Here is a 10798-nt window from a genome sequence, read left to right as displayed (position 1 = left end):
CTCTCTCAAATAAATAAATAAAATTAAAAAAAAAGAAAGAAAGAAAGAAAGAAAGAAAGAAAGAAAGAAAGAAAGAAAGAAAGAAAAAGAAAGTTTGAGGGGAGTCTGAAAATTAAAAAAAAAATTCCTATGAACTTTTTCTTTTGTACTTGTTAGGGAGGGGTCTACAGGGTGTTCACAGGCTCACTACTAGATTGGACTCATAGTGATCCTCCTGTTTACAGCCTCTCAAGAGCAGGGATTACAGGTGCGTGCCACCATGCCCAGTCTCAATGGCCATCTCAGCATGCCCCGGAAGCAGGACTGGCATGGCAATCCCAAGGATAGAACCCCTGACTCCTGCACCTGCTTTCAGGCACTTTAATCCCTGGAGCTATACAGCCAGCCCTCCTACAAATTCTTGAGTCAATTTTGTCAAAATTTTGTCATCCAAAAAACCCATTAAAGAAGAAAATTCATTGAATAAACGAGGTGCTGAATGGTAAGGGAATGGAGTGGTACTTTAACTTAACCATTTGTCATAACATACTTCCCAGCTTGTCACCAGCCATGAATACTTCAGCCCACATTCCCTGTAAAAGTTTCTGGCGCTAGGGTGAGAAATATAAGCAATTTCTCAAATAAAATATTTGTGCATTTTTATGTATTGAAGGATCTTTGGGGGATCAAATTAAGATTCGTGTTTATTTCACCTCTTTGAAGTATTGCCAGTCCTTAAGTAGTTTTCTGCACAGTGTTTATTAAAAGCAAATGTTAGCTGCAAATTTATTTATCAACTGTAGTCACCCATGGTAAAGAATAAAATGTGTCTTAAAACATGCAGGAAGGAGAGGTTTCAGAAGAAAATACTTGCAGGAATAAGGATTTTATGAAAACTTCGAATATATTCCAGAGAATCTGGAAGTTCATGCACATGCACAAGACTAATGCATATTTTAAAAAGTGCACTACCTTCCAGGGCTAGCTGATATTTAACCTCTGTACAAATAGGAATTGACAATTAAGAGGGTTGTAAGCAGTAGTCTCTCAAGAGTAAAGATTAGAAATTACTTATTTATTGATTTGTTCATCAGTAGTGGAATTTTAGGAATTCTTCGTCAGACTACTAACTAACCACTAATACAAGGAACCAAACAATATCCTATATTGACCATGAATTGTGACTAAGACTTATTCAAAACTTTAGACAGCACCTCTATACAATTTTGCAATTTTACTCCTAGGTATATTCTTAAATGGAAAGAATAAGGCATTCAATCAAAAACACCTATAAAATGTTTTTGCTGAAATAATATTAACCAAAATGTGGAAATAACCCATATGTTCATCAGTTCGATTCATGGATAACAAAATATGATATATCCCTGCAATTTAAAATTATTCAAATATTAAGACACATGAGATAATTATAAATTCTGTACCATATATAAACATAAGGATGACATTCTGAGTGAAACTAAATATGTTTAACACTTGGCAAGTTGTATCCCTAGACTAAATTATTTCATGATATAAACTTTGCAGAAGTTTATACAAGGTTTTCTTTCTAGCATTGCACATCTTCATCCTGTAGACTTTTCCCTTGACTGGAAAGCTGAAGCTGACTTTGAATTGTGTGTTCCTGCAGTAATATTGGAGTCATTTGCATAGCTTGCTCAAGGGTGCTGACACTCATCTGGGCTTTCTTAGAAATACCTGGATTATGAGCACAATTATTTCCAAGCAAACAACTTGTAGACTGACAAACAACCCCAAAGGTATACATGCAACTGTCCAAAGAATAGCACACACTTCTTTGGATTTCAGGCACTTGCTAGAATCTGCAGTTAGTCTTGGTTCAGTGACCTACTTGTTCAAATACCTTTGGCCTTATGACAAAGGCACACTGTTCTTACTTGAAATCCACAGCTCAAATTTATGACTTGTATATTTATACAATTCTGTATATCTTGTTGATAAAGCCTCAGATCCGTTTTGTACAGTATGCCAGGATAATGCTATACTATAACTTTCACAGATTGTACTATGCAGTACAGTGTATGCCTATAGATTTATAGTTTGTTAAATTTTACGATATTGCATGTAAGAGTTATGCAATATAAACAAAGTCTTCAAGTTGGGGTTTCCTTTAAATATTTCTTTGTTCTAAATATTGTAATGTACATGCAATGTACAATTCCTCATTTACTGATCAATAAGTTTAATGACCTAGTAGCAGAGATGGAGACCAGTCATTAAATAAAGTCTGTATTGTTATAGTTTTGTAGGTGTATGCCTACATACAATTGCTATGAATCCTGTTGAGAGATTTTTAGAACTGTTTGTACTTGCAAAGAGCTTTTACATAAATCATTTCATTTTTCCTTGAAAGTCCACAGCTAACAGCAAAAAGAAACATTGAATTTTCCTTGGTACCAGTGTTAATAAAATATTTCTGTTAAATGTAAAATTGATTAACAGAAATTCACTTAAAGAGTTAAGTATATGGTAATTAATTATACATTTACTGCAATTGTAATTAGAGTAGAAACCAACTAACTGGAATTAGAGGTTAGTTGGATCACATATTTAAATAAAAAAATTGAAAATTCAGTATATTTGCTAATATAACTGAATGGAAACATTTGATAGGAAAATTACCTGCATAAGTATTTGTAATGCATATAATACATTTTATGAAGAATAGTGGGTCTTATTTGACTGAAATTTACTTTCATGAGTGTCACATCTAATATTTTACCTAGCAAGACAAATTAATTTAATAACATTCTACTAAATATACATGAAAAAATATTGATAGAAGAATTTTTTTGCAAGTGAAAATGAATATCCTTTATATGTTTTTTGGTTAATTTGTTTTTCTTTTTGAGATTTGCAATATGGTATCTTTTACTAATTTTCGTGTCAAGTTGTTTGTCTTTATCTACAATTATTTACAGTAATCTTTATACATTCTGGTTATAAATACCTTGTCTGCTAAATGTGTTCGAATAATTTATCTCTGATACTTGCATTCCATCTATACTCATTATTTTTTCCAATTCTACAGAAGTTCTTAGTTTCCCAAGTGATAATTGTTATTCATAATTTTTGGGTTTCTTTTTTATACCTTTAGTATTTTTTTTAGATAATTTATTGAGAAGCAAATAGCAACGAGACAGTTTCAAATCACATTAATAGAACAGTTTCAATAATTAACATATTGCATACTGTCTTCCTAGTGGTTGTTTGTTATACTAGATGCAGACATGATATTATATTTACAAACAATATTAGAACAAATCCCTCTTTTCATTGAATTAAGAGAAAGTAGCTGTATATCTATCCTAACTATTTTGAATAAACAGATACAAAATTGTCATTCATCTGTATCCGCTTTTTTATTTAGTAACTTAATTTAAATATTACAGGTGTGTGAACTCAGCAAAATATTTAAAAATAGCCCAATATTCCATAATAGTATTGGGTCTTCTGCTTGACTGGCAAGGTCAGAAGTGGTTGACCTGAGTCCACTACAGCTCAACATAACAACATGGCTTTACTTCTTAAGCTTCGCTTTTATACTTTTCTGCTGGATCGTTAAGACCAAGATAAAGCGAGAACTATGTAACATGAATTGCAGCTTTTGTATCTGACAAGGTCAGGCAAATCCCCTCAGGATTTATACTGATATCCTGTACCTCAGTTTGCAGATCCTTTGTCAGTCACAGCCATTTGGATGAGTCATGGCCATTGGTTGGTCAATTTGCTCTCTCTGAAATCCTGAGTAAATGTTTTCTCTCCATGTGACTCTCTTTGGGCACAGTCTACATCACTGATCACTTTCCTCTTTGGCCCCATAATCTCCTTGATCAGAAAATTTGAAGAACCACTGAGTTACATGATGTTATAGTAAAGCTTCTCATATATCCTGAGTCTTAATTGAACTTGGAAGGCTAGGGCCAAAATATTGGCTTTCCTTGCGGGCTTCCTTTTTCTCTAATTTTTGGTCTGCAAACCTAGTTCGCTAACTCTCCAGAAGAGAAGCTTATTGTTATTACCATACAACATAGACTGTTGAGATTAACCTCAGTATCTGTCTGAATATCAAACATCTAACGTAAAACATGGAACAGGTATTTTTCATCAAGTATTAATATGTCAAACTTTAAGTCCCTAAGAATATGACAAAAAACTTTAAAAATTAAAATATATACAAAAATAGGGAAAAACAATTACATGTTTACACTGAAGTTTAGAAATCTAACCATATACATGATTGTGGCAGAACAGCCCCTCAACACTCCTTTTCCTGTCTCCTGCATTCATTCACCACCCCCTTCGTTTTAAATAAACATCTACCCGAGAGACAGCAAGGCAGCAAGAGACATGTCATGACAAGCAGCCCATATTCAGAAGAACAGAATGACAGGCACTCCAAGCATGAAACTTCTATTACAAATTGCCAACTTCAGTGCAGTTGCTTAGTTCACAGGTGTCAGCATATATAGTTAGTCAGGGTGTAAATCTTTCCAGTTAACTGCTAGATTCAAAAATCTTCTGAAGATTGTCAGCATCATTGCCTTACCTATCTTGTACATATAACTGTATGGCTTGCCTATGTCATGCTTCCTAGCTCTTCTCCTTGCATTCTCTTCATTGTCTGGTCTTCATGTTCTTGCTTTCCTTTTAATTGTGTTACATCTTTCTATATGTATTTCTTCTTTTGAGTTCTTATTCTAGGGAGAATATATGATATTGACACGTGTGTGTCAGCTTTATTTCATTTATGAGTGTACCTTCAAGTGGCATCCACTTAAATATGAAGGCTTAGACTTTATCATTCTTTATAGCAAGATTTGCCTATCACAAATTGTGCTTCTATAAACATAGGCACAAATATATCACTATGATATGATGTTTTCAGTTCCTCTGGCAAAATTTCCAGTCAGGGAACAGCTAGTTTGAAGGGGATTTCTGGTCCTAGGTTCCTAAGCAGTCTCCACACTGATTTCCATAATGGTTGCACCATCCTATATTTCCTGCAGTAGTGGAGGATTCTCTTTTCCCCACAGCCTCTAGAACATTTGTTGTTGGTATATTTCTTTAGGATAGCCATTGTTTCTGGGGTGAGATTATACCTCATTTTTGTTATAATTTTCATTTCACCAATGGCTAGTGATGTGGAGCATTTTTTCATATATTTATTCGCCTCTTTAATTTTGTCCTCTGAGAAGTTTGTGTTCATCTCAGTTTCCCATTTCTGGATTGGGTCTTTAAGTTTAGGATCCCGAATGTTTATTTTTTTTTTCTTTATAAATTCTAGAGATTAGACTTTTGTCTGAGTGCTTTTTAATTAAGAATTTTTCAAATTTGAGGGTTGTCTTTTCACTTTGTTGGTAATTTCTTTCGATGTGCAAAAACTTGTCAATAATAGGTGGCCGCAGTTGTTAATTCTTTCAAGTGTTTCCCATTCAGTTTCATTTTGTTCATGAACTCTCTTCCGACCCCTATGTCTTCAAGAGTTCCTCCTTCCTTCTCTTCCAGGAGAGTGAGTGTTTCTGCTTTAATGTTTAGATCTTTAATGCATTTTGACTTTAGCTTAATGCGTTGTGTTAGACCTGGGTCAAATTCTATTTTTCAGCATGTAGAGAGCCAGTTTTACCAAAAACATTTGTTAAAGAGGCTATCTTTCTTCCAGTAAGCACATATAGCCCCTTTGTCAAAGATCAGGTGGCTGAGTGTGTTCGTAGTCTTCTGCATTTTCTAATCTATTCCTTTTTTCCTCATGTCTGTTTCATTGCCAATAGCATGCTGATTTTATCACAGTAGCTTTGTAGTATAATTATAAGTCAGGAATTTTAATAACTTTGCCTTGCCTTTTTTGGCCAGGATTGACTTTGCTATTCTAGGTTTTTATGGTACCAAATAAAAATTAGGACGGATTTCTCTAAGTCTGCGAAGGATGTTGATGGTAGTTTGGTCGGGATTGCATTAAATCTGTACAAAAATTTGGGAGTATGTCCATCTTCACAATGTTGGTTCTTCCTATACAGGAGTAGATAATATATTTCCATTTTTGAAATCCTCTACTATCTCTTTTTTCAGAGTAGTGTAATTTTATGTGAAATGATCTTTGACTTCTTTAGTTAGATGAATTCCAAGGTATTTCTTTTTCCATGGTGCTATCAGAAAAGGTATTTTTTTTCTCTAATTTCCCTCTGTTTTTTATCTGTGTAGAGGAATGCTATTGACTTATGGGTATTGGCTTTGTATCCTGTCATGCTCTCTACTTTTGTATCAATTCTAGTCTCTTCTCAGTGGAGTTTTTGGGTCTTCCAAGAAAAGTATTAGGTCACTTCTTCTTTACATATTCTTATTCCTTTTGATTCTCTTGTTTAATGGCTCTAGCTAGTGATTCTAAAACTATATTGAACAGGAGTGGTGATAGAGGACATCCTTGTGTTGTACCAGATCGGAGGGTAAAAGATTTCAGTTTTTCAACATTTAAAGTATATTAGCCATGGGTTGTCATAGATGACTTTTATGAAATTGAAGAGGAGGCCTTCAATTCCAATTTTCTGTAGGACCTTGAACATGAATGAGTTTTGGACTTTGGCAAAAGCCTTTTCTGCATCAATTGAGATGATCATGTGGTTTTACTTTTTGCATTATTGGTATAGTGTTGTACATTTATAGATTTTTGAATATTGAACCATCCTTGCATCTCTAGGATGAATTTTACCTGGTCATGGTGTTTGATCCTCTTGATGATTTGATGTATTCTCTTTACTAGGATTTTATTGAATATTTTTGCATCTATGTTCATGAGAGAAATTGGCCTATAGTTCTCCTTTTAGTTTCGTCTTTACCTGCTTTTGATATCAGTATAATACTTGCCTCCAGGAATGATTTTGGGAGAACTGTTTTCTTTTCAATATCATTGAAGATTTTCACGAATGTATGGATTATATATTTTCTAAATTTCTTGGAAAATTAAGCTGCAAATCCATCAGGACCTGAACTTTTCTTTGTCTGCAAACTTTTTACTTCATTTCATATATAACTGCCTGTTAATGGGTTATTGTGAGTTGTTATACATTCTTGATCCAGCTTTGGTAATTTTCATCTTTCTAAGAATCTATCCATTTCATCTATGTTTTCTATTCTGTGAGTGTAAAGATTCTCAATGTAGCTATTGATACTCTTCTGAATTTCCACTGGGTGTGTAGTGATTACACACTTTTCATTCCTTATTGCTTGTATTTGAATTTTTCTTTCTTCTTTTTGATGAGATTTTCTCAGGGCTTATTGATTTTATATAGTCTTTCAAATAAGTAGCTTATACATTCGTTAATTGTTTGAATTGTATTATTCTTCTCAATGAATGAATCTCTGTTCTAATCTGTATGACGTTTTCCCTTGTTTGGGCTCAGGTTTGGTTTGCTCTTGCTTTTCTCAGTGTCTGAAGTTCAGCATTAGGGTGTATAACTGTTCCCGTTCTGTTTCCCTAATGTGTGACTTTACAGCTATGAATTTTCCTCTGAGAATTTCTTTCATGGCATCCCCTAAATTCTGACAAGTTGTGCTGGAATTTTCATTGAATTGTAGATATTATTAAATTTCTTGTTTAATTGCGTCTGTGACTCATTGATTATTGAGCAGGGTTTTGTTTAATTTCTACTTATTTAGGTTTTTTTCTCGTTTCTTTTGTCATTTATTTTCAGTTTCATTGTATTGTGGTCCGATAATATACATGGGATAATTACTGTTTTCTTGCATATACTTAAGCATGACCTATGGAATAAATAGTATGTGGTCTATTTTAGAAAATGACCCATGTGCAGCTGAAAAAAATGTATGTTCAGCTGTGATGATTGAAACACTCTGTATATGTCCATCAGTTCCATTTGTTTCAAGCTCTGGTCAAGTTCTACTAGTTCTTTTCAAATATTTTTTGGTTGACCTGTCGTTTTGGGATAAGGGGGTGTTAAGGTCTCCTGTTAAGATTATGGTATTGAATATTAGATTTTTTTCATGTTCATTAAGATTTATCTTATATAGTTGGATGCTCCCTTTTTTAGTGCATACATCTTTATGAGTGTTACCTCTTCCTCTTGAATTTTTCCCCTAACCAGTATATAGCGGCCTTCTTTATTTTGCTTGATCATTGTTGGTCTGAGGTTGAGACAGTCTGTGATAAGTATTGCTACCCCAGCTTTTCTCTGAGGTGCTGGGGAATTTAGTACTGCTTTTCATCCTTTGACTTTCAACCTATGAATTTCTTTATGAGTTAAGCGTGTTTCCTGTATACAGCACATTGTTGGATTTAGTTTCCTAATCAACTGTGCCAATCTGTTTCTCTTCATTGGTGAAATTAGTCCATTTACATTGATGGTTATAATTGAGATGTGTTGACTTATGATTGACATGTTATTTTCCTGATGTTTCTCACTCCTGTTTGTCCTGTTTTTATTTGTTTGCTCTACTTAGTGGGTTCCTTCTATTGTCATTCTTGGAGTTCTGATCATTTTGGTCCCTCTGTAGGACATCATTCAGTAGTCTGTGTAGGGTTGGCTTTGTCATCATGAAATTCTTTAGCTGTTCTTTGTCATGGATGCATTTCACTTCTCCATCCAACTTGCAAGAGAGTACTGCAGTGCATAGTAGTTTGGGCTGGAATTTTTTTCATAGAGGACTTGAAGTACTCTGCTCCATTCTCTTCTTGCTTTTATGGTTTGTGAAGATAAGTCGGCCGTAATTCTGATGGGATTTCCTTTGAATGTGATCTGCTTCTTTTCTCTAGCAGCTTTCAGTATGTTATTTTTGTACTGTATTTCTGGGATCTTGACTATTTTAAGTCTTCGTGTGTTTTTTATTGTGTTAAAGTTATTTGACATTCTGTGTGCTTCAGTTACCTGAATGTCAGATTGTTTCCTCATATTTGTGAAGTTTTCTGCTTTTACTTCTGCCCATATTCTTTTTATGTCATTTGTATTGACTCCATCTTTCTCATTGATGCCTATTAGTTTCACATTGTGCATCTTTGCATCCTCTTGCAGGTGATGAATTATTGTTTCCTACATCCTATTTGTTTTTTAGCGATCTTTTCTTATTATTTTGCTAGCTGCACTGGTGTCTTCAAGATCTGAAACTCTGTCTTCGCGTTCAATCAAATGGTTTTTCAGGCTTGTGACTGAGATTTTAAGCTCCTCTTTATCTCTTTCACTCTACTTCATGCAATCTATTTCTTTACTGTATTTGTCATTGAAGGCATCTGTCATTTTCCTCATCTCCTTTGTCTTTTTATTAATATCTCCTTTAGAAGTAGTTATTAATTCCTTTACTGTAGAGTTTTTTTAGATTGGATTTCTTCCCTATGTTTCTGTAGTTGATTCTTTACTTCAGAATGCATGATTCAGAGATTTCTTTTTTATTTCAGAAATTAGTTCCTCTCTAAGTTCCTCTATACCTTTGTGTTCTTGCTTATTTACTTTCGACGCTATTAATGTATATATTTTACCTGAGCTAGTGTCCTCTGCACTTCTTTTAGGTGGGCATTGGGTTTCCTCCATATGTTTCTGCATTTGATTCTTTACTTCAGATGCTATTCAGAAATTTCTTTTTTTTTTAATTTTTGATCTGAGTTCCTCTATACTGTTCTGCAGTTGTTTTTTTATTTCAGACACTCTTGATTCATTGATTTCAGCTTTGTGATTCCCACTTTGTTCTGTGCTAGTGTCCTCTGCACATTTTATAAGTGATCTTGGGGTGTGAAATTGCATTTGCTTCCTTCTTGTTGTCACTTTGTATAGCACTATCTTCTGACGTTTTTTGTAGAGCTGTGGTGCAGTTATAACTTTAGCACCTAATGAAATCTGTTGCAGATCTTTTAAGTTTTAGTTTTCTAGTTTTGCCTGGCTTGGGTCTAACTGTTGTGTTCAGATCCTTCCTGCTGCACCCCTTGTAAATGAATCTGTTGTGCTCCTTTGGCGCATCAGTGAACCAGTGGTGCCCTTCTGCTGTGTCCCCTCCCCAGGGGGCACAGTGGAGTGCAGAAGCTCCCCCACACACTCACTGGGCCTGTGCTTGGGCTGTATGGGAGGAGTGGAGTTTTCCTGAAAGAGTAAGAGAGCAGTTTGGGAAAGGTCCAGAGAGTGCTGCGGGAGGTTTTGCTCACTGGGCTTCTCTGGGCTTGATCTGGGGTTGTCCAACCAGCACAGGGGAGTATAGGTCCTCACCCCCATGCTCGCAGAGCCTGAGCTTGGGCTGAATGGGAGGGATGGAGTTTTCCAGAGAGAGTGATAGATTGGGATGTATGCGTCCCGAGAATGAGGCAGAAGGTCTTGCTCACTGGGTAGACCTGGGCTTAAGCTGGGGAATTTCAATGAGTGCAGGGGAGGGCAGGAGCTCATCTTCACACTCTTCTACCTGAGCTTGGGCTGATTATGAGGGGTGGAGTTTTCCCGAGAGAGTGAGGTGGAAAGTGTACCGAGAATGGGGCAGAAAATCTGATACAAGAAATATAGAGTAAAATATGTATATTCTAATCACAGAATAAAATTAGTTTCTTTGTGAGACTATTAACATAAATTAACATAAACATTTTTGAAGGCTATTTTTATGAAATGATGCAAGTAAATGTAGAAGAATTTGATCAAAGTCTTGATAGAATATTTTCTATTCCTCTGAAGTCATTAAATCAACTCTTACTTTAACTAAGACAGAAAGATTAAAAATATTTATTCAGGGCCTGGACGATAGCTTGGTGATCTAAGCACCTGCCTGGCATACACAAGGATCCAGGTTTGTTTTCGGG

General features: G+C 35.1%; 1 long non-coding RNA gene across 1 annotated transcript in view; it reads left to right on the top strand.

Moving 5' to 3' along the window:
• Positions 1-9887, top strand: part of LOC111814425 — a 13681-nt gene extending 3794 nt beyond the window's left edge. Inside the window, exons 2-3 of the long non-coding RNA XR_002819419.1 lie at positions 3493-3497; positions 9877-9887. This is a non-coding gene — a long non-coding RNA (uncharacterized LOC111814425). The remainder of the gene's footprint in view (positions 1-3492; positions 3498-9876) is intronic.
• The last annotated feature ends 911 nt before the right edge of the window (positions 9888-10798 follow it).

The sequence above is a fragment of the Octodon degus genome, unplaced genomic scaffold, assembly GCF_000260255.1.
Source record: "Octodon degus isolate 3935 unplaced genomic scaffold, OctDeg1.0 scaffold00313, whole genome shotgun sequence".
NCBI classification, from domain to species: domain Eukaryota; kingdom Metazoa; phylum Chordata; class Mammalia; order Rodentia; family Octodontidae; genus Octodon; species Octodon degus.
Note: the sequence above shows the minus strand (reverse complement) of the source record. Positions and strands in the feature narration are given on the sequence as shown.